General features: G+C 38.1%; 1 protein-coding gene across 12 annotated transcripts in view; it reads right to left on the bottom strand.

Moving 5' to 3' along the window:
* LRRC4C (leucine rich repeat containing 4C) overlaps positions 1-25,498 on the bottom strand; it is a 1,846,189-nt gene that overhangs the window by 551,372 nt on the left and 1,269,319 nt on the right. The window lies entirely within an intron of this gene.

A 25,498-nucleotide genomic window follows, 5' to 3' on the forward strand; every position in this document is an offset into this window, starting at 1 on the left:
GAGATGCCAGTTTGATCCCTGGGTTGGAAAGATCCCCTGGAGGAGGAAATGGCAACTCACTCTAGTATTTTTGCTTGGAGAATTACAAGGACAGAGGAGCCTGCTGGGCTACAGTCCAAAGGGTCACAAAGAGTCAGATAGGACCGAGTGACTAAACACATACACACACACACATGCAAAGTTTCTATAAAGTAAAGAAGCCATGGGTTGGGAAGAACTCAGAGATCTGGGATCATTGTCTTTTATGTTATTGGGAGTGAGAGTTGGAGACTAAAGAAATATCTGCTACCCACAGGTAGAGAATTCCACTTTCTTTTTCAGATTGTGTTAGGTACATTTTTCAGTGCAAATTAACCATGATTCTTTCTGAGAGTCTCAATAGCTCTCCAAATTCAGACAAGGATAGTTTGAGAGAAAAGGAATAAGCCAGACACAGAATGACAAATACTGTGTCATCTCACTTATACATGGAGTCTAAAATAGGAAAACTCATGGAAACACAGGATAAAATGGTGGCTGCTTAGGGGTGGGGGAAATGAGGAGATGTTTGGCAAAGGGTACAAATTTCAAAACACAGGATGAATAAATCCTGGAGATCTAAGGTACAGCATGATGCCTATCATGTATTCTTGAATACATGATATCGTATTCTTGAAATGTGCTAAGAAAGCAGATCCTAAGTGTTCTCATGACAAAAAGAGGGAGAGAAGGAAGGAAGAAAAGAAAAATACCAAGTATACAAAGTGATGGATGTTATTTAGTTCACTATAATGATCATTTCATAATATGCATGTACATCAAAATATCAAGTTGTACATCTTAAAATAAAATGCATACAACTTTTATTTGTCAATTATACTTCAATTAAAAGAAACCTATATGGTGTGGGGAACTGAGAAGAAAACAGAAAATAAAAGGAAACAGAAACTTATTTAAACCACTTCTGAGATTGCAAAGTTTTGAAACTCTTTAAAGAGCATTTTAGCAATATAAAGAACTTGAAGATGTTCATTTTCCATAACAGCTCTGTTACTAGGTGTATAGCCTAATAACAGGCTTCTCCGGTGGCTCAAAGGGTGAAGAATCTGCTTGCAGTGGAGGAGACCTGAGTTCGGTCCCTGAGTCAGGAAGATCCCCTGGTGAAGGGAATGGTGACCCCATCCAGCATTCTCGCCCGGAGAATTCCATGGACAGAGGAGCCCGGCGGGCTATGGTCCTGTGACGTGTGTGCTGTGCTTAGTCACTCAGTTGGATTCAACTCTTTGCAACCACATGGACTGCAGCCCACCAGGCTCCTCTGTCCATGGGGATTCTCCAGGCAAGAATACTGGAGTGGGTTGCCATGCCCTTCTCCAGAGGATCTTCTCAACCAGGTATCAAACCCAGGTCTCTCGCATTGCAGGCAGATTCTTTACCATCTGGGCCACTAGGGAAGCCCATGAGCTACAGTCCATGGGATCACAAAGAGCCAGATATGACTGAGCAGCTAACACACTAGCCTATGCCATCATTTTTCAAATTGCTGATTACGACTCATCAAGAGATTGCCAATTCAATTTAGTGGGTCTCTGTGTGTGTACATGCCTGCTAAGTTGCTTCAGTCATGTCCTACTCTTTGTGACCCCATGGACTGTTAGCCCACCAGGTTCCTCTGTCTGTGGGATTCTCCAGGCAAGAATACTGAAGTGGTTGCCATGCTCTCCTCCAGGGGATCTTCCCAACTCAGGGATCGAACTCGCATCTCCTACAGCTCATGTATTCTTTACCACTGAGCCCCTGGGGCAGTCTTAGTGGGTTTCTATCCACTTTAATTTACCCACAACGTAATAGATGACAAAAAAACAGCGCAAATTTTATTCATATTTTTCATATGTATGTGTGTGTATGTGTGTATGTGAATGTAGAAAAGGTAAAAGTAAGTATCTTTCCATATGTAGGTATGCATGCACATGGGCAGGTCCTGAGTCACAAAATAAAATGTATTTATTTATGTGGGATTATAGTACAGCAAGTTGAAATACAACTTTCCTGGAGAAACACTTCCACATATGCACATGGATATGACATGTAAATGTTACAGAGATGCTTACTGAATCATTTGCTATAACCATAGGTATGGTAAATAATTAGATGTCCTTAAATTAAAGATGGGTAAATAATTATTATTGGACTTAACCGTATGCTACCAGTTAATAATCAAAATAAATGAACTAGTTTCCTATGAACCACATTATAATACTGAACACAAACAGCAAGTTGAAAACATATATGTATAAAATTTATGAAATGAAACATAAAATAAATAATATCACACACCTTTATAGATAGATGTATGGGGTATGACTTTATATATAAAAAAATATTGTACATGGTGAGAATACAAAGGGCTTCCCAGGTGGCACAGTGGTAAAATATCTACCTGCAATGCAGGAGACACAGGAGATGTGGGTTTGAAAACCAGGTCTGGAAGATCCCCTGGAGGAGGAAATGGCAAGTCAGTCCAGCATGCTCACCTGGGAAATCCCATGGACAGAGAAGCCTGATGGGTTAATGGGGTCACAAAGAGCCGTAGACAACTGAGAGACTGAGCGTACACCTACACACACGGGGGATACATAAATGCTGTAGGTAATAGTTACCTCTAGCTTGGTTATCTTTATCCAGTAAGGGACAGCAGGTCATGGTTGGGATAATTAGGAATCAGCTATAATACAAAATTATATTTATTTCCCAAAAGGAATATCTGTCAATATTATATTCGCAAACCTGAGTGTTTGCAATGCCTCAAAAATAATGTTTTTAATGAAATTAGATGAACTAGCTTTAGAAACTGTTACTGGAGCAAGGGTGGAATTTTAACTAGTTATAATTACGACATCTGTATTTAAATACACTAATAATGCAATAGAGAATCTGATACCTCCCCAAGAACATCCAACATATGCCCATGGTGTGATGGTTGTGTCAAGATGGAATAACTTTAAATGTAACAGAAAAAAAAGACACTGGAAAGAACTTCCCAACTGCAAAATTAGGAGACTTTAGAGATTTAAAGGCAGATGGCAATCGACTAAATTTCAGACTTACATGTGTTATCTTAGCCAGGGGTCAGTTAAAATAACCAGCTTCTTTCTGAAGTGCCTCCACATATCTGTGAAATGTTAACTCCAAAAATATTTAAGCAGCTATAAAAATGCTAAAAATGGGAAAACACCTTCAACTCACATTGTCATCCATGGTTTTGCCAAATATTTAATTTTCCTTTAGGCTGAAATGTTTACCAGATGAATGATTCCAATCACAAATGCAGACTATTCGGAATGTGGTTGCACTCTCCACAAAAATCAGACTTTAGCAGAAAACAGTATTTTTCAAACCACTGCCATATGTTAGGGCCAAAGGCTCTTTGTAAATTAACTGTTTAGTATTTTTACAGAAGCACTTTACCTACATGTAAAAGGAAAATGAGCAAACTCATAAATTGGTGCTTTCATGTTCTACAAAGTGAAGTGAAGTGAAGTCGCTCAGTCGTGTCCGACTCTTTGCGAGCCCATGGACTGTAGCCCACCAGGCTCCTCTGTCCATGGAATTTTCCAGGCAAGAGTCCTGGAATGGGTTGCCATTTCCTTCTCCAGGGGATCTTCCCGACCCAGGGATCAAACCCAGGTCTCCCACACTGCAGGCAGATGCTTTACCATCTGAGCCACCAAGGAAATCTACAAAGAGCTCAATGCAAAAATACACATTTATTATATTAGAAGAGAGAGACAGAGAGAGAGAGAGAGAGATTTTGTCTTTACTTTTGTTTGCTATTAAAAGACCACCCACACTTATAAGAAAATCCACAGTGCACAGATTTGTTATATAAACTCATTTGATCAGTTGAGCTCTTTGAAACTTAGCTACTGTGGAGGAGAAACTTTGAGGTGATCCCTAGTGTGTCAAATTTTTATGTAATTCTTTTCCCTTGAGTGTGGGAAGAAACTGAGACTTTCTTTTAGTCAACAGAATATGACAAAAATGATGGAACAGTCACTGTGATTACATTCCGTTACAAAAGAATGCATCTTATGAGGATGTGCCAAGAGATATTCCTGGGTTTAAAGGCATGGCTGCCATGTTGTAAGATGGTCTGTAAGGGCATCTCTAAGAGGATGTAGGAAGGGACTGTGGACTTATAGGTCCACTATAAGAGTAGTGGACCACCCTCAGCTAAGCAAGTCACAAGCAGGGACCTCAGTCCTAGAATCACAAGGAATTCGACTGAAATCCACAACAGGTAGAACAAGTGTTCTGAGCTTCAGAAAGGAACAGAGTGCTGGTGATAAATTGATTGCAGTCTCATTAGACAATGAGCAGAGAACCACTTCTACCATGCCTGGGCCTCTGATCCACAGAACTGTGAGATAGTAAATTTATACTTTGCTAAGCATCTGAGTTTGGGTAATCGGCTATGCAGCAATAGACAACAAATGTAATTCCCCTTCTGTGAAAAAGCTAGGTTATCAGTGTCCTCAGTTCTGAGTGCTCACACTCGGTTCTCACAACTCAAGTTCTCTTTAAAAATTAAAAAAAGAAAATGCAAGGGTTATATGAAAGTCTGAACCCCTCTAGCAAACTGATTGATCAGAATTTTGAGAGATGAGGCTGAATACTAATTTTTTAAAGATTCCCAGGTGATTATGATGACACTGATTTGATCCCTAAGATCCTTTTTAGTTATAAATATCTGTATAAACAACATTTGGCATCCATAGGCTGCTACACTTACTTCCTTTCATTTCTTTGTATAGTAAATCACACAGGATATTCGCTGTAGTTCCAGAGACCAATTTTTAAAATATGGAAATGGTTGTGCTTGATAAATATTATCTATCTTTGGCCATCTTCCAAGCCAATACGTCCTCAACCAGTGTGTAGTTATTTGCTTTCCCTCTTAAAAAAGAGAAGTAAGGACGGAGGGAGGGAGAGAAAGAGAGAGAAAAACGCATACAGATAGAAATACACAGATTTTAAAGACCTGCAGAAAAGGTGGCTACAAATGAAGTTTGGGGTGTGGGAGAACAGGTGCATCTTAATATTTTCATTTTTCTTATATCTAAATCCCAAACTTTCTCATCTTAACTCCTTTTGGACAAAAATCCTTATATTTTCTACTGACTATTTTTCATGCCAATACCTGAGAAAATCTCTGTTCCTCACCATCATCAATCTATAATGAGAGAGGAAAATATAGGGAAGGAGAGGAGAAACTAAACCTTGGAGAATGCTCACCTATAAATTAAAGTTCTGTCTTACTTATACTTTAAAAGTAATAGCCCAGTGGAACAGAGCCAGAGAGTTTTTCTTTCCTCCATTTGCTTTTAATTTATATTTTCCCAAAGCCAAGACACTATGAAGAAAATCTGTAAAAACTGTGGGGCCAGATGAATTGATTTTTGGTTTTTGTCTTTCAAGAAGAGGAATAACCAGAGCAGACAGGGCATCAGATGGTAACTTATCAGGGTATGTGCCTCAATTAATGATCTTGCTTTGACGTACTGACCTCTATAACCCTGGTTCAAGGCCCCGTGCTTGTTGAGTTTTTAAACACAACTATAAATCCTGAATAGACAGGTCATTTTGGGTTGCCCTCTTTTTGAATAGGGTCAAATCACTTTCCTGGCAGATTTCCTTTAAGCTGATTTACTATATTGCTGGGGGAAAAAAAGGAATGCGGGAAAATTTTCTCCCTTTTTTCTAATCACTATCGTCATGCAGCATTCATAAAACCCATACATGGTGATTGAATGAATCATTAGGAGTTCAAAAGGCAGCCTCCTAGAAACTCAAATGTAACGTTTCTTTTATGAATGCAACAATAAACCACAAAAGTTAGATGAGAAGTAAATATTTTGCAGTCTCATCTTCAAAGTCAAAGAATTCTCAGAGATTCCTTTCTCTCTGTTTTTAGATTTCAGGTCAATGGCTTCAGATTAGGAATCCTTAAATAGCTGATGTTTCAAATAGAAAGTTGGGTGGGTGTTCTCTATTTCCCCTCTTTTTTCTCTTTCCAGCACTACTCCTCTCTCCTCTCACGTCCATCCCAAGACCTACTATTAATCTGTTCTATTGTAGTTGCTTTTGGAGCAAAGGTTGACCTTCAATCAGCATTCGTGCACTTTTAATAAGACCCTTTATTGTATTTCAGTCAACATTTATACTCTCAATAGCTCTAATAATGACTTCAGGTTGGGGCCTCGCATTTCAAATTCTGATTGGGCTGCCACTTGACACTTTGATAACGGGATATCGTCTGTCACTTGCACTTCTTTTCTGCTTTATAAATATTTATGTTCAATTTAAATCTCTGCTGGCTACACTTACCTTTCTCACTATGACACAGAATCTAACATCTCTCCCCAGGATATTCTCACTGAATATTGAACTCATTATAGGAATAGTGGGTATGACATCACTTCTCTTATAATAAATCCAATCAACCATACCATATTTTCATTGCCACTAGTACATTCAATTTCCTTGATAATAGCATTAATTGCTGCTAACAACAATGTGCTTTCAGAGCTCTTCATTTTCATCAGCAACAGTAAGATATGTTTGTTTCCTTTTCCAGGAGCAACCTTTCCCCCAGGGGCAGGGGTGGGGAATGTTACTTCAAAACCATGAAAAATGGATTGTGCATGCCTAGGGAATAGAGAAGGGGGCAACTGAGAACGAGATGGTCTGATGGTATCATCAACTCAATGGATGTGAGTCTGAGCAAACTCCAGATGATAGTAAAGGACAGGGAAGGAAGCCTGGTGTGCTGCAGCCCATGGGGTTGCAGAGTCGGACATGACTGAGCAAACTGAACAACAACAATAAGGGAGTAGAGAAAAATGTACCAAATGGAACAGTAAAGTCTGGAATATGTGGTTACCTTCACTAGATGAGGACTTTGCTTTTACACTTCAGAGTCCCCTCACCCATAATGAAAATTTCTGCCTTGGTAACTAGGCTAAAGTTTCGCCACTTGCATGATAATGATCTCACCACTGCTGCTGCTGCTAAGTCGCTTCAGTCGTGTCCATAGACGACAGCGACCCCATAGACGGTAGCCCATGAGGTTCCGCTGCCCCTGGGATTCTCCAGGCAAGAACACAGGAGTGGGTTGCCATGTCCTTCTCCAATGCATGAAAGTGAAAATGTGAAAGTGAAGTCACTCAGTCGTGTACAACTCGTAGTGACCCCATGGACTGCAGCCCACCAGGCTCCTCCGTCCATGGGATTTTCCAGGCAAGAGTACTGGAGCGGGGTGCCATTGCCTTCTCTGAGTGATCTCGCTGGCACACAGAAAATCCCTATGCTATCACAAAGTACACTTCTCTCCCTTCATCTGTCCTCATGAACATGGTCAGAATATGAGGGAAGAATGGTATGTTCTTATACCTCATTTGTCAGTTTGCTCGCTCACCTCGATGGACCTATGTTTACCTATCTATGAATCTGGACACTGAATTAGATCAGTGATGATGAACCATTTTTTATGCACAATGACTCAAGTAGAAAAAGTATAGAGAGTGATTTTTGGAAGCAGTTGCACATATCTATACCTATACCTTTTGAACTGTGGTGCTGGAGAAGACTCTTGAGAGTCCCTTGGGCTGCAAAGAGATCCAACCAGTCAATCCTAAAGGAAATCAGCCTGGAATATTCACTGGAAGGACTGATGCTGAAGCTGAAACTCTAATACTTTAGCCACATGATGTGAAGAACTGACTCCTTGGAAAAGACCCTGATGCTGGGAAGGATTGAAGGCTGGAGGAGAAGGGGACGACAGAGGGTGAGATAGTTGGATGCCACCACCAACTTGATGGACATGAGTTTGAGCAAGCACTGAGAGTTGGTGATGGACAGGGAGGCCTGGCGTGCTGCAGTCCATGGTGTTGCAAAGAGTCGGACATGACTAAGCAATTGAACTGAACTGATACTTATACCTACACTTACTTCTATGTATACCTGAATCTATATTGATATCTTTCAGAAATAAAACATCTGTAACTGCAATTGATAATTATTTTATGTTTTGAAATTAATAAAGTTTCTTTTAGCAAAAATTTCAGAAAATGTATTACTAGTCTTTGAAATAGCATCTTCTATTAATCTATAAATATTCAATGTTAGGGAAAAAAATCCAGTGATGTAAACAAGCTAAGGGAGTGGATATAGTTATTAGCGTATCAGAGTTCAGCCGCACAATAGGATTTCAGCTCATTACTGACTGGGACATTTTTGCAAAACCAATGCCTGTGGCCAGTGATCTTTCTTTTGACTGGCCCCAAATTAAATCTGTTATTTCACTAACACTTTGATGGTTATTATATTCCATAGTTACAGCTGACACACCTGTAAAGTCTTCTGCTGCTGCTGCTGCTGCTGCCACGTCACTTCAGTCGTGTCCGACTCTGTGCGACCCCAAAGACAGCAGCCCACCAGGCTCCACCGTCCCTGGGATTCTCCAGGCAGGAACACTGGAGTGGGTTGCCATTTCCTTCTCCAATGCATGAAGGTGAAAAGTGAAAGCGAAGTCACTTGATCGTGTCCGACTCTTAGCAACCCCATGGACTGTAGCTTACCAGGCTCCTCCGTCCATGGGATTTTCCAGGCAAGGGTACTGGAGTGGGGTACCATTGCCTTCTCCAGTAAAGTCTCCTAAGTTTTGTGAAATATTGTCTTCAATCCACTCTTCTGTAGAAGCAAAGGAGCTTTCTCTTCTACCATTGTGTTTCATTTTCACTTTCTGTATCAGACTGGATCACTAAGACTTTTTGTCTTTTTTGTTGGTCTAATATTTACGTTGTCTGAATCAGAACTATCATAAGCTCAGTTGGTAAAGAATCTGCCTGCAATGTAGGAGACCCAGGTTCAATTCCTGGTTTGGGAAGATCCCCTGGAGAAGGAAATGGCAACCCACTCCAGTATTCTTGCCTGAAGAATCCCGTGGACAGAGGAGCCTGGCAGGTCCGTGGGGCCGCAAGAGTCAGACACAACTTAGTGACTAAACAACCATCATCATCTTCTGAGACACTAGTATATGTGTTGCTCAGATAATCAGGGAAAGTAACTGCATAAAATTCACTGAGAAATTCTACTTTACTCAAAATTCTGCATTCACAGAACACAACTTAATTTCTATCTATGCTATTAATTTCTAAATATGCTAGCTCAGAGAGAAACCCTGACCTCCTTATAGACTTAACTCCCACTTATCCCTGTTTATAACATTACTCTGTTTTACTTTCTCAGAGTACCATCACTATATAAAATACATATAAATGCATTCATTATCTGTTTCTGTTTGAGAAAGTAAATTTGTCAAGGTTAGAGATTTTGTCTGTCTTTTTCACATTTCTAGCATATAGTCAGTGCCCATCAAGTATTATTTGAATGAAAGAATAATTTTTTCTTGTCCCTGAGATGATGTCTTGGGTCAAGTCTCAAGACATGGTAAGTCACTAGTTGCACCTTACTGGAGTGTATGGTTGTAAAAGACAAATGGGACATTATAACCACTTCTACTTTTAAGGCAAACTATGTCATTCTGGCAGAGAAGGCAATGGCACCCCACTCCAGTACTCTTGCCTGGAAAATCCCATGGATGGAGGAGCCTGGTAGGCTGCAGTCCATGGGGTCGCTAAGAGTCGGACACGACTGAGCAACTTCACTTTCACTTTTCACTTTCACTTTTCACTTTCATGCATTGGAGAAGGAAATGGCAACCCACTCCAGTGTTCTTGCCTGGAGAATCCCAGGGATGGTGGAGCCTGGTGGGCTGCCGTCTATGGGGTCGCACAGAGTTGGACATGACTAAAGCGACTTAGCAGCAGCAGCAGCATGTCACTCTGGTGGTAGATCAGCTCCAGGTTCTTGACAGAAAAGCTATTTTTAACATCATAAATTAAAAAATGTTCAAACCGCACTGTTTTGTCAGGTACACAGACCTCTCTTAATATCTGTTAACAATGAATCTCTAATTTCATTCTCAGAGTTCTTATAGTTATGAAAACAAGTTAATATCACATACTGCAGAAGTAAGTTAAGCTTGATTTCTGCCAGAGGAAAAAATCTCAGACAAATCATGTTTTCATGAAAAAACTGTTTGCAATTTGTTGAGTATACTTAAAGAGATATCCGGGGACCCTAACTTGTTCACCCCCCAATATGTGCTAGACACTTAGACAATTCATTTGAATCTCAGAAATAGTCCTACTTTAGTAGAGACACAGATAGTAGACAAATTATAGACTTCTTAGAAAGTCAGAGTCAGAATATTACCAAGCCTACTCTTATAAAACAAACTGAGTAACAAGAGATAAAGATCCTGATTATTTGTATTATATAATTTAATGTAGTAGTACATGTGATTGATTTCTTTTTTCATTTGAAATAGCCACTTGGTTTTGTACCCTATTTTGTATTTATAATTTTGTATTTTTTCCTTAAAGAAAGCCATTAAAAATGTTATGAACTTTAGGCCCCAGAAAAACCAGACCTGCCCTGATCATCAGTGTTAAGTTACGGCAGAGATAGCAGGAGACCTGGGAAACCAGTTAAACTCTGTTTTCTCACTCTTCTCTCTTCCTACTCACGCTGCAACACGGCATTGCTTTCTGACTTGCTGAATCCAGGTTAGTGTCCCTGTCTGTGCTCTCCCTAGTAACCATTTCTTCCTCTATCACCATATTTTCACACTTTATCTTATATTACTCGTCAGGTGCTGAGCTAGTGAACTTGAAAGACAGGCTATGTCTGACTTGCTTACCATTTTATCTTCAGTGCCAACAACTGACACAAGGCAGGTATGCAAGGACTCGAATAGGTAATGAAGAAGTAAAGAAATCTCTCTTTCTCCTTAGACACACTCATTCAGTTCTTGAATGTCCCATGTATCTTGTTGAAAACAGAATGATTTTTAACCTGTTTCATAGTTCTGTATACTTATTAAAGAACTGAGTCCAAAATCTATGGATTTAAAGACAAGTGCAGACAGGAAATTCACACACTGTTCATGTGAACAGTCAAAGCAATGGAAAAAGAAAACTTTCAAACATAGCAGTGTGGAGTCAGATATCACTAAAAACTGAACCCTCACTTCACCAATCAACACAAATCCCAAGACTTACTAAACATACATTCACAAAAAAAACAAAACACATTTTCTATGGAACAAAATATATTTCCTAAAGAATAAAATGAAATTTATATAGAGACCTTTCATTTCATGATAACTCCCTTTGTCAGGAATCCAAAGTAGATCAAATGGCCCTAAAAACCCTTTATTAGGAATTCACATAGATCACAGGGTCAACTAGAAAATGAAGATTGAACAATCTCAACTTTTTGGCTGCTCTTACAGGAGCAGCATAAATCTTTCATGGCAGCTTGCAAGACAATTTGATATGTTTCTGTAGCTGTTTCATTCATTCCTCTCTGGGTTCTACTGAATCGATACTTGTCCAATCCTTGTCTTTGGTTTCATACAACCATAGAAATATGCAAGGCAGGGTTAGATGGAACCTTAGAGATGATCTAATTTAACCTCCCACACTGAAAAGTCCTCCTTAACAGGCTTGAAAACTAGTGAGGTAACCTCTCCAGGCAAACTTCCAGACTTGAGGCAGTTCCAATTATTGGAAAGGGTGTTTATTTTGCTTCATTTTATCTTTGATTTTCTTTCAGGTTTCATCAATACCTGCCTTCCTAAAAACTACTTCTCCTAGATATTGTTTTGCCTTCAAACAATGCAAGATAAATATTCCCTTTTGCTACATGACAGAGCAACCGTAGTACAAGATGGCTAACAGGGCTTTCTTTGGATTTCATTCATCCAATTGGCACCAGTTTCACATTGTATACAGACTGATTATCTGAAACAAGATTGGCTTAACACACCTTAGATGAGACTGTTGGATGTGGTTATTTACTATAGGATGGGCTATGAGAAAATAAGCCAGGTGATTAACAAAGTTTAAGGGAATTATGCTACCAAAATAGTGTGCATGTGCATGCTTGATAAGTCGCTTCACTTGTGTCTGACTCTTTGCGACCCCATAGACTGTAGCCCGCCAGGCTCCTCTGTCCATAGGATTCTCCAGGCAAGAATATCGAGTGGGTTGCCATACCCTCCTCCAGGGAATCTTCCCAATCCAGGGATCAGACCCACGTCTCTTATGTCTCCTGCATTGGCAGATGGGTGCCTCTTGGGAAGCCCCCACCAAAACTGTAACCTATGATAATCAGTCCTAAAAAGTAAAAATTTTGTTTTCTTAATCTTGCACTGAAGGTTACAGCCCCTCAAGAAGGGCATGTTTTCTAATTCCCCTCTAAAATACAGACTTAGAGATTAATGGATAATGAAGACCTTTTTGAATGACAGAACAAGAGTAAGAAGCTTTCACTATTCCTGCCCAGCAGATTTGATCATTGTGGTTTACCCTCGACTACCCTTAAGTTTCATATTCTCTCTTTTACTGAAAAGGGAGTTTAAATTTTCTTTCTTACATATTATATATTAGATGCTTTAGCACTGAATGACATTTTTAGTCTATTGGTCTTCAGATCACATAAAATTATATCAGAACCTGCAGGAAAGGACAGTCCACCACTCAGATTCCTTTGACTTTGTGTGGATACTGTAACTAATACAGTTTTGAAGCTTAGGGAGGCGGTATATGCCTTTGTTGTTGTTGTTCAGTCGCTCAGTCCTGTCTGACTCTTCATGACCCCATGGACTGTAGCCCACCAGGCTCCTCTGTCCATGGAATTCTCCAGGCAAGAATACTGGAGCGGGTTGCCATTTTCCTTCCCCAGTGTATGCATAGATATTGGGAGAGCAAATGTATAGATCACAGAAGGTCTGCTACTGGCTGACCCCAGAATCTACTTTCTCATATTCCTTTATTAAACAAAAATGCTGATTTGAAAAACAACAACAACAACAACAATTTTTAGCAGGGTTTTTGCTGCCCAGTTAAACACAGATGCACACACAGACACGTTTTTCAGTCTTTGCACACAGAAATGTGTTCATGTGTTGGAGTTCTGGCCAATGAGTTTTAAGTGGAGTTGTCATATGAGAATGCATGGACATCTCTTTAAAGGGAATAATGATACAACTATTATATTTATGCTTTTTCTCCCAATGGCTTTCTGAAACACAGCATTGATATCTGGAGTTTCCCCTGTTTACTTGGATCGTGAGGATAAAACACACAACCCAGGAATGGTGGAACTGAGAGTTGGAAGAAGACTGTGTTTCTGATGGTTTCATGAGGCTACCTTAGAGTGTCAATGCCTACTTTTCTTTTTGTGAAAGGATGAAACAAACCATGAGTTGTGAGCCAGTTTCTTGGAAGATAGGTGTCCTGCTAGCACCTGATGATCACAACTTCTCACACAGTACTTTTCAATTGTTCAAAATAACCTCTCATGGTATTTCTAAATAATTATTTCCTTTTCATCTTTGAACTCAATGTTGGTTTCCAAAGATTTCAAATGTATGCATTCTATCTAATTTCACTTAAATAAGCATATTATAAACAAAGTTACAAGAATGCTATTATTTATATATCATGTTTCATTATTTTTCATAAATTGTTAATTAACACTGAACATGTTTATAGGCAATGTACTAAGTGGGAAATGGATATGGGTCTAGGAATATAAAATTGCAATTAAATTATAAACATATAAGAAATTATCATGAAGGAAAACTCTCTCACCTTGTCCTCTCAAAAGGTATATGAAATCACAAACTTACAACTGAATTTGGGATAATCTACAATTTCAGATTATTTGATTATCTGTTTCCTTATATTCACATAGTTCAACAACTATACAACTGTTAAATATCTGAAGCTCTTTTTTTTCATAATGAATCAAAACGGTTTATATTGAATAGTTCAATTTCCTGAAAAATGTGATACAAGAAAATGATAAGCAGACAAACATTTATGATTCCAGTTTTGTTTTCCTTTATAAAACATTTTATGGTCAATGTTCAAGAGATATCATTTCATATCACTAACAATTTTTATATTGATATGCTTTCCTTTGAAGGTAAGATCTAACCTTAAAAGCAATATTGAATGTGCAAGAAGGCATTAGACAGCAAAGCTCAGGCCACAAACTTATTTCTCATATCACCCCATTCTGTGTTCTTGGGTAACTTTTCCCATTGCCTGACTTCATTTTGCAAAACTAAAAAATGAGGGAATTTAAATATAATTTCTTTGTTAAAACTCAAGTCTAACACAATGCTTTGAAATAAAAATATGATATAAGCCATATGTGTGATCTTAAATTTTCTTATAGCCACATTAAAAAATATAAAAAAGAAATAGCTGTAATCAATTTTAATGTTATACTTTATTTAACCTAATGTATCCAGGATAGTACTATTTTAGCATGTAACTAACACAAAATAATTCATGAGATATATTCATTCTACTGTCTTCAAAATGTGATGTGCAGTTTACACGTACAGCACATCTCAGTTGGAATAAGCAACATTCCAAGGATTTAACAGCCAGATGTGCCTTGGGCCACGGTACTGGACTGCATAGGTCTCATACAATCCATAAACTGGTCTACATATCTATGAAAAATCCCCTACATTTTTGAGTTGAGTGGAAAGGAGAAGAAGAAGAACCAGTGGCTGAAAAACTCAAGTGATGCTTCCCTGAACTTGCAGAGCAACCTAACAGAGGAGATGATAAAAACATTTAATAGTCAGTAGAGCATGGGTACTGACGAATCAAAATAGAGAGTGGTCCCTTCAGGACAGCCATAATTCAAATAATCAGTCAAGAATACAGAATACAAGATGCATATAAGCCAAGCTTGTGTATCTTTCCAAAAGTCTCAGTCACAACTATTATTGATTAATCCTATGATAACTATTTGCCCCAATATACACTATTCTTTTTGTGAAAAAGTCCCATATATTTTCCTTTGTTGTAATCCAGGAGATAATCAAGGCCAGGGAAGCCTGGCGCGCTGCAGTACAAGGGGTCACAAAGAGTCCCACGTGACTAAGTGACTGAGCAACAACAATAACTTATAAAGTCAAGGGCGCATAAAATACAGTGCTTCTCATTCTCCATGAGGAAATATTTGGACTGACATCGTGGTAGTAGGGCAGCCTTTGAAATCTCATTTGTAAAGAATTTTACATATTTTGAGAATAATGTGATATCTAGTTCAAAGAATGCGGAGGGAGTTAATGAAAATGGGTATCGGGACTAAAAGCATGTCATTATGGCATCACTAACAGAGTAAGGTATTCTCTAAATACTTATTAACACAAATGAACAAATGTCTTCCATAGAAACAACATCCCATAAAATTTGTCAAGTGTGGTTCTTACTAGGTGCCTTTCACCAATAGCCTGGGCATTAAGAAATGTTTTCTCATCATGTAACATTTTTACCTAATAGCATCTTGATTTATATATACTCTTCCATAAGTAATAATTGACAGCCACTAACCCCTCTTGCAATAACTGACTGATTAACAGATATATGAGCTATTCTAAACTGGATGGAAAACTAACTGGCTATTTTTTGACCTCAAAGGTAGAAAATACTACGGAAGAGAGAGAAACGTTGATGGAATTGTATGAAACCTTTGGGAAATAGTTGGAGGTATCCAGGTGTGAGAAAGAAACAGTAGCCAATGATAAAATACTACCAAGTGACATGTATAAGGAAAATTCAAGAAAGAACTTTTTAGCTCTGCACTTCCTCTTCTCCTCATGGTCTGCCTCATGCTCGTGCAGTGCAGTGCAGTAAAGAAGCAAATGCTTGAAGCAATGGGGTAAAATTACAGGAATGTTGCCCTTGTGCTGGAGAGCACTGGATAAAAAAGGTTTACTTAGATTAGGTATCATCTTTTCAATCGACACCAGCTCCCCTTCCCCTACCATCTCCCTTAACATGAACTATACCATCAAAATATCCAAAGAACAGTACAGTACATTTGCATTTTTTGAAACTTTACTCTTGCCTAAGATACTTTACAATATTCTTATAACCTTGATACCAAATACTTACAGCAATAGCTTTATGTTTAGCAAAATTACTGACAAAAAAAGAAAATTCTGCAACAAATACTTGGGAATGTAGGATAAAATACTGCCATTTTAAAATAAATAACTGACACAGGAAAGAAGAAATTCCTTGGTACAAGGAAAAATGAATCACAGAGATATAATTGGGCATACTAATATTGCAGCTGTTCCCGATAAGTGCAGAGATTTGGACCTGTGGGGAGGATGTAGATATTCTTTAAAGTTTACACAGAAATAGTGGAAAAGGTTTGGTTCTGCATGAGGCAAATTTGGGACCCTCTATAAAACTGAAAACCCATGAGGGCTTCACTCTCAATAGCAAGAAAGACTAGAAAAACCCCACAGTGCAGGAGACCAATGAGGAAACACAAAAAGTGAAAGTAGGTCAGTTGTGTCTGACTCTTTGTAACCTCATGGACTATTCAGTCCATGGAATTCTCCAGGCCAGAATACTGGAGTAGGTAACCTTTCCCTACTCCAGGGGAATCTTCACAACGCAGGGATCGAAACCAGGTCTCCCACATTGCAGGAGGATTTTTTAGCAGCTGAGCCACAAGGGCAGCCCAAGAATACTGGAGTGGGTAGACTATCCCTTCGCCAGCAGATCTTCCCAATCTAGGAGTTGAACTGAGGTCTCCTGCATTGCGGATTCTTTACCAATGGAGCTATCAGGGAAGCTCAACACAACTAGAAATTTGGGAAGGAAATACATAGGCACTGCTGAAATTTCAGGCTCACTGTTTCATGTACTGAGTTTAAATATACCATAGTTATTTGTCATTAGAACCTGAAATTAGCATAAAACCTTGCCAAGGCTAATGATATTGCCGGTATAACTCTTACTATAAGCATTAGCAGAGTTGCACTGGAGTCATTTCCATAAACACAATAAAACTAAGCCCATTTTACAATATTACGAAACACTTAAGCAATATTTTCACCATGAATGACAATTCAGCAGACATAGTATGTAGGTGGCATAAAACCAAATATTTTTAAAATTTAAACAATAAACTGTATAAAGACTATACAAAATATGTTTACAAATTTCTTAAAATGATTTCATAAAAAGTATAAAAAAACTAATTTGGATAAAGAACAGGAAGAGTTGAAAAATAAACAAAACTACTAGGATTAAGAAAGAACAGCTGGAAAACTTTTTAAATCTTAATGTATGCATTAAATTTTTAATTAGACACAATTGAAAGTAATGTTAACTGGAAAATAGAATTGAAGAATTAACATATAATCCATTTCAAAAAATGTATGAAAAGCATAAGAAGGAAAGAGGAACATCAAGATTTTCCGTAAGGATATCTAAAATCTAAAGTCTAAAAGAGTTCATAAATGGATGTTTGGAGCAATTTTTGTGAAGTAATTTACAAAATTTACACATTTTTCTAGAATTGACGATGGTCATAAATATCTAGATTAGCGAGCATAAAGAATCTTGATAAGTAAAAAGTCGTAAAAGTCAAAGGAATACCTTATAATGAATTTACCAAATATCAAAGGGAAAAAAATATTTTAAATGAAATCAGAGAGGAAGACATAGTTTACATGAAAATGAAGAACAATTTCTCTGACAAAAACTTAATGACAATAGAGACTAGAAGACAATGAAAATAAAGAGAAAATAACACCAACCTAAATTCCATATCCAACTATTACTTCTCATTAGAAAAGAATATTATAGAAAGACACCTGACTGGTAACATATTTGAATAAGACTGTCACAAAGTCTAAAGAGGTTAACATAAAGAACTTTTGCAAGTTTTTAGAAAAACGTCAATAAACTAATTAGTTTTTGAGTAGGGTATATGAAACTGAAAAGAAGAAACAAATGGCTAATAGATACACTGAGATGTTCACACTCTAATAATATGAAAAACATAACACAGAACAGTGAAATAGCCTTTGAAACCAAATGGAATGACAATTTTTTAAATTAAACGCTAAAGATGTGAATAACTGGAATTATTGTGGGAGAGTAACTGACACTGTTCTTCTAGAGATCAAACTACTTTAGAGATATTAAGTTTGGCCTAACATCCCTCCCTCTGTGCAGGAATATCAATAAAACTCTTGCATATTATGTTGTAATAAGATGCATCAGCAGCTGTTCCTCTGTAATTAAAACCATGGTTAAATGGACTTAGATTTTTACTTAAAAAGGGAAACGTATAAGTAAAATATCATACCATGAACAGAAACGATAAACTAGGTTTAAATTTGGCAACCTGGATAGATCCAAAAACACATTCAAAGAAAAGTGAACAAAATAATAACATTTATAGTGAAATATCATTTATAAATACCATTTGGGCTTCCCTGGTGGCTCAGATGGTAAAGAGTCTGCCCGCAATGCTGGAGACCCCGGTTTGATCCCTGGGTTGGGAAGATCCCCTGGAGAAGGAAATGGCAACCCACTCCAGTACTCTTGCCTGGAAAATCCCCATGGACAGAGGACCCTGGTAGCCTACAGTCCATGGGGTTGCAAAGAGTCAGACATGACTGAGTGACTTCACTTTCTTTCTTATCATTTATAAAAATATAAAAAGCACAGAACAAGAATATGCTTTAATTTTCGTATATCAATATCTAGAAAACACATGAAAAGTATGAACAGAATGAAAAGGGATATATAAATGCATTAGAGCAAAGAAGGAGATAAGAATGAAGATGCAGATTGAAGGGGAAAAATGATAAAATTAAAAAGAGGGTTTGAACAAAAGACGCAGTATAATTCTGTACATTTGAGGTCTAAAAGATAGTTTAAATACAAACATAAAAGTGTATGTATGTGTGTATGTGTGTATATATATATATATATATGATACACAGAGAGAAAAAGAGAGGAGAGGAAGAGACAAAATGAGAAAAGAGACTTTGTTTTCAATTTTGTGCTATGTTCTAGGTTTAAAAAAGGTTCAGTCATATCATTGAAAAACATGATTCTGACCTTAAGGATTTTGCACTGTACCTGAGCAGATAAACCAGCAAGAAAAGAAATCCAAGATGGGGAATTGTAAAGAACACATTCCAACTTTAAAACTACATAGTTCTGTGTTTCCCACAGCCTACCACGGCCTCCTAGAGAACACGGTTGTCCTGTGAGTAAGAGCTTGGAGTTTGAATCCCCATTCATTAGCTTGGGACCCTGGGCAAGTTGGGCTTCCCTGTGTCTCAGACAGTAATGCGCCTGCAATGAAGGATACATGGGTTTGATCCCTGGGTTGGGAAGATCCCCTGGAGGAGGGCATGGCAACCGGCTCAAGTATTCTTGCTTGGAGAATCCTCATTAACAGAGGGGCCCGGGAGGCTACAGTCCATGGGTTTCAAAGAGTTGGACATGACTGAGTGACTAAGCATGCAGCACACTGGACAAGTTTCATGACCTTCCTCCCCAGGTGGTGCAAATGGTAAAGAATCCACCTGATGACGCAAGAGATGTCTTTTCGGTGGGGAAGAAATGACAACCCACTTTAGTATTCTTGCCTGGAAAATTCCAAGAACAGAGGAACATGGTGGGCTATAATCCATGGGGCCACAACAAGTCAGACATGGCTAAGCACAACAGGTACTGATATATTATTCTTTTTTTTTTTCACCAGTCCCACTGCCCAGCACAATGCTGGCATGGAGAAGTTCAATGCATGCTAAGTGGATAAAAGATCAAGTAAATGGAACGTAGAGGATCAGATGAACATTAGCATTCACCCAGAGCAGCACACTGGAATCATCCTCAGAGATATTGAGTAATTTGTCTAGTGGGGGGCTTGGGCACTGGGTATGCCGTGGAATGGTCCTGGGAGATTCCAATATGGAGAACCATGGAGCGAGAGTATGGTAGGTGTGGGCAGAAGAGGTTGTATAAACTTCAGAGCCGGGATCAATGACTAGCCTTTGCCTAATTAAGAGGGTAAGAGAAGGAATTTCAAATAAAATTTTTAAGATTCAGATATAATCCATCTTAGAAAGGGATGACTCTCTCTAATTATGTCAATATTTTGAGGGAAGTGGAGTTGAAACCATCATTATAAGACACATATGTCATATGACTGGCACTGTGCCTGATGACTAGTCTTTCCATCAGTCCTGCAAAGGTTATCTCTATTTTCAGGGGGATATAATTGTTGGCTAGAACTTTCCCACTTACAGTGTAACCACAGGGCAGGTAGGGGTAATCTCACCTGGTAGCCTCTGAGAAACGCAGAATCTCAGGCCCCATGCCAGGCCTCCTGAATGATAACCTGCATTTCCCCTAGTGAACAAGGCAATTAGTATTCATATTAAAGTTTGAGAAATAGATTAATTGTTCTCTATCTTGGGTGCTCACTGAACTCACCCTGAAATTCAAGTTTTACAAAATTCTGATGTCTGAATGTGGAGACTTTTAAAACCACCTTAGGTGATTCTGATGTGCAGCAGTTTGACAATCACCGGGGTAGAAAATTTGTATAAAATGTGTAAGGTCACACAGCTAGTAATGATGAACCTAGGATTAAATCCAAGACTCCCAAACCATTGTATCATGTCCCTTCCTAAATTATAGCTCTTAGACTCAATAAACTTATAAGTGCAAATAAAAATGTCAACTAATACATTTCTGCATTTGTTATATTATATATATATATATATATATATATATATATACACACATTTTTATACCTTCTTCTCAATTGAAGTATAATGTCTCTGATGGTCATGACAATATTTTAAAATTACTTATATGTAAATGCCCTTATGCTCCAACATTCAGCACAGTGCTAAGTAAATACTGTTGCTTACTAAATACTGTTTGTTTAACACACATTGCTATTCAAACAATGAGAATGACACTATTTGTACCAAAGAAATACTTCTTTGCCCTTTCAAACTGAAGCTGAAATAGTACACCAGTACTAATATAAGAGAAATTTTAAATCTTGTCTTTCTTATTGTGATTGATGCATGTAAATTATTTCACTGTTCATGACAAAACCTGTCTATAATTTTATATTGAAAGTGATAAAATAATGAGGGCTAAAATCTAAATTTCCTAATGTGTAAATGCTTGCAAATAAGCTTTATATTTATTCATTAGCTGTTACAGTGACTACCTCCCAAGATTATTTTCTGGTGTGGAATTAAACTTTACAAACAACCAGAACATCTCACTCAATAGCTAATTCACAGCAAGATTATTATCTTATTATAATAAATACCTGGATAAACAATATTTGAATAAGCATAGTCTTGCTTTACAGAGGTTTTTTTTTTTTTTTTTTTTTTTTTTTACTGAGACTAATGTAATCTCTATTGTTCCATAATAATGTCTGGCAAAGAATAGAATATGGTTTATGACAAGAATTTGAGTTATTTTTGTCAGTCATTCAGCAACAGATTTTCCTGTGCAGCATTACAAATTCATTACCCTATAATCAGGTCTTGAAATCTCAGAGCAGAAGGTAAAAGTGAGCTGAGGTAAAAGTGCTAAGGTCAGAAGTTGTCACACAGAGTTACCCTCATCATATTTAGAAGAATATGAAAATAAACACCAGACCTGAACATTTTCAAATATATCTGATTTGACAGAAGTGTTTCAAGACACTTTCCTGTTAACTTTGATGTGAATATAGTCAAGATTAGCGTAAGGAACACAGTAAACTCCTAAAGAATGAGGAAAAGACTTTCCTTTTATAATTCTTTTCTTCGAACAGTGATCTGGCAGCTCTTAAATATTCATTCATTCATTCCCCAGTTAGGAATTCAGTAATTAGACATTAAATGTTGAAAGGCTCAGGCCATCATGCTCAAAGGGTTCACAAGGCAAAGGGGGAAATCCGACAAGGAGATGATAGCAGCAGACAAGACTGGACGTTCTGGCATACATCTCACAGGATGTATGCCATAGAAACACAGAGAGCTCCCCATCTTGGTGGAGAAGTTGGGGGAGTGGAATACAAAGGACACTTTTTTTTTTTTTTAACAAGGGGTGACACAGAAAATTATTTAAAAGGCTAGTCTGTACTGGACAGATTCTTAGGGGACATGTTTCATTTGTGGGAGACTAGATTAGTTTTACACATAATAAGAACCACAATGATTTTCAAGTTGTTCCATATGCAACCAAATAAGAAGAAGCAATTTAAACCTGCAACCCAGGTGGTACAGGAACTTTGTTTTCAGGGCTGTGGTGTGGTAGAGGTTACAGTACCTTCTTTGCAAGAGGTATAAAGAAGAAAAAGAACAAAGAAAGTATCTTTTGTTCTGGAATTTTTCACCTATGGAAATTCTAGTCTGAATGTAGATGACGATAGTGCTTTCCTTATAAATTCTGTTTTCTAATTCAAAATCTGAAAAAAGTCCTAGATTAAAAACAGCATTAATTTGGGTTCTAGGCCCAGCTCTGTCTTTAATTTGGCTAGCAAAAATGGGCAACTAAAGTTAACACTTTGGGTTTTAATTTCCTCATTGGTAAAGTAAAAGGATTTGGCTCAACCAGTGATCCTCAACATGGAGCACTAGGCAATGTCCAAAGACAACTGTGGTTGTCACAATGTGACAACTTGGGGAGTATCTATGAGGATCTAGTTGGTTGAGTTCAAGGATATTGCTAAAGATCCTTGAATGCACATGACAGACCCCACAGCACAGAATGCCCATGGTACCTAAGGCCAGAAACCTTGACCAGAACCTAGTCTTTCCCAGCTGCATTAATCAGTGAGTTGGCTGTGACCTCTAGGAAGCACCAGCTGAGGTGCAATTAGTGTGCTGAGTTAGAACCGACAAAGCCTCTTTCAGTCCAATGAACACTCTGGAAAAGACTACCCATTTGAGGAAGCCTATCTTGGATGGAAATGAAGAAGCCCCTGAATCCTTAAACCATTTCCTTGCTCTGTTCCTTTCTGGGGTCTTTGTTGGGAAGAGCTGATGTCAGCTACTTGACTCACACGGCCACTGGCTGGAGTCTGGCCAAAGAGGAGGGTGACTTTGACTTGAAAACCAAGGCAGATGCTGAAAAAATGAATTACCACAGGCTGTTGGATCATCACACTCCTTGCTTCTGGGCAGTGAGTCCTTTCTTGTAGGGCCAACTCTGAAGAGCTAAAAGGAGACAGATGGCTCTTTTCCACTTTTAAAAGTGATAAGGTGCAAAGAATCATAGAGACTTATTTACTGGTACTATAGTAGAGATTATACTAACTTCTCTTCGATGTGTAAACAAACAAACCAAACTAAATTAAACCAACCAAACAAATAAAAACAAAGAACAATGTTTTTTCATCTGGAATTTCTGCATCACCTTGTTGAAATCATCCAATAACCAAAGTTGGAGTTTGCATATGAATAAATATTTTCATTTCACAGAAGGTGATGGAAAGAGGCTCAGCATCCTGCTCAAAGTCAGCTCAAAGTCAAAGGGAAGGAGATATATGGGATCTAAACCCAAGTCTGTCTGATTGAGCTTATCTTGTCAGAAATGGGTTTCCAGGAGTCTCTCTGATCCTCATATTCTTTAGATGGGATTTTAATGTCTGCTCTACAGGCTTCACAAGGTTATTACAGTGATGCAACCATAGGAGGGAATATGGATGTGCAAACCATTGTAAACATGAGATATTTTAATAGGTATCATTAATAGTGTTAAATAGCATTAAGAAATAGTATTGTTAATAACAACCATGACTTCTGGGTAGAAGTTCTTCGCTCAGAGTGCTCTAGATTAGCTTTAATTTAGACTGGCCATGAATTGAACCTGGAGTGGGTATACAACAAGATTTATCTTGTCTATAACAATGCAGCTTGGTGGAAACGGCTCTGCACAGAGAGCAAAGAGAAAAAGACAGGAAGCAGAGAAGGAAGGAACGGAGGGAGGAAAGAAGGAAGGGAAAAGAAATGGGAGGGGGGAGAAAGGAAGAGAGGGAAAGAGACAGTTGCAAGTTCCTTCTACTGCCCAGGATCCTAAATTCAGGTTGTCCTTCCAGGACCCTCCTGTGAAAAGCCGTCAAGAGCTGGTTGAGAGTCTTGCAGGTTTTGTACCCGCTTTGCCTGGGTTAGAATCTCAATTCTACATTGACTATATGTGTAATCTTAGACAATGCACTCAATGTCTCATTGGCCCCACTATATTCATCTCAAAAATGAGAATGGTAAGAATAGTACATCACTGGGCCCTTGAGAGGATTAAGTTACTATGTATAAAAGTACTTAAGACAGTAACTGGTACACATCAAGTCCTCATAGCTTTCCTGTATTCTGTATGGAACTTTCTATCAAAAGAGACTAAGACATCATGTTAGTGAAAACTCATTGCAAAATGCTTGCATAATACACTTCATATAGATCTATAATATATTTAACCATCTCTATGATATTGTTCATGTAAATTAATGTTTTAAGCCATTCTGAATGCTTCAAGGAAAAAAATGTGAGCTTTTTTTTTAATATCTATATTTCCATTTTTCCTCTAGTTTGTATTTTCATAAGTGGAATAACTAAATCAAAGAGAAGGAACAACTAAAAGCCCTTGACCTGGATGACTAAAGTGCATTTCAAAAGGTAGTATTCATCAGTCCCCATTCACTGCATGCTTGGCAGCCTAGTTGAGAAATCTATGTTGTTCAGTCACTAAGTACTGTCCAACTCTTTGTGGCCCCATGGACTGCAACATGCCAGGCTTTCCTGTCCTTCACTATCTCCCAGAGTTTGTTGAAACTCATGTCCATTGAATCGGTGATGCCATCCAATCATCTCATCCTCTGTCTCCCCCTTCTTCTCCTGCCCTCAGCAGAATCTTTCCCAGCTTCGAGGTCTTTCTCATATAGAGAAATCTGTATTTCAGCTTTAATTAACTTTTTGGATTAATGAAAGAAACCACACTTCCTTCCCAGTGTTTTTACCATTTCCATGATATGTTTTATGAATTAACTTGACTGATTTCTACCTCTTTCTCTATTGGCCTTTTCGTAATATCTTTCCTTATGTATAATTTATGTTTGAATGATAATATCACTGGTCATCTTTATGTTTTCTCCAGTTTATCTGCTGCCTTTTATAATGTCAATAGTTTTGATATAGACACAGATCTAAGACAAACATTTTAATTAGTATTTTTTCAAGTTTAGTCTTTGTGTAGCAGACATCATCCTATCCAGGCTGTAGCCTGGGTTACCCTGGAGGTCTTCTGCAGATAATTCCCAAGAATACCTGTCACTTTTCTGGCTGGAAATGTTCTCTTGTCATCAAAGAGCCTGTAGTCTGTAAGAGATGCAAACGAGGAGCTCATGGGAGTTATCATCCCTCAGTCCAAGATGGGCTGAAGTCTCGGACTCCTCAAACCTCATGGAGACAATTCTGTAGACTACTCCTCACTGTGTCTCAGAGTGTCCCCAGATTAACTGA

The sequence above is a fragment of the Giraffa tippelskirchi genome, chromosome 11, assembly GCF_054371585.1.
Source record: "Giraffa tippelskirchi isolate mGirTip1 chromosome 11, T2T-mGirTip1v1.2.pri, whole genome shotgun sequence".
NCBI lineage: Eukaryota > Metazoa > Chordata > Mammalia > Artiodactyla > Giraffidae > Giraffa > Giraffa tippelskirchi.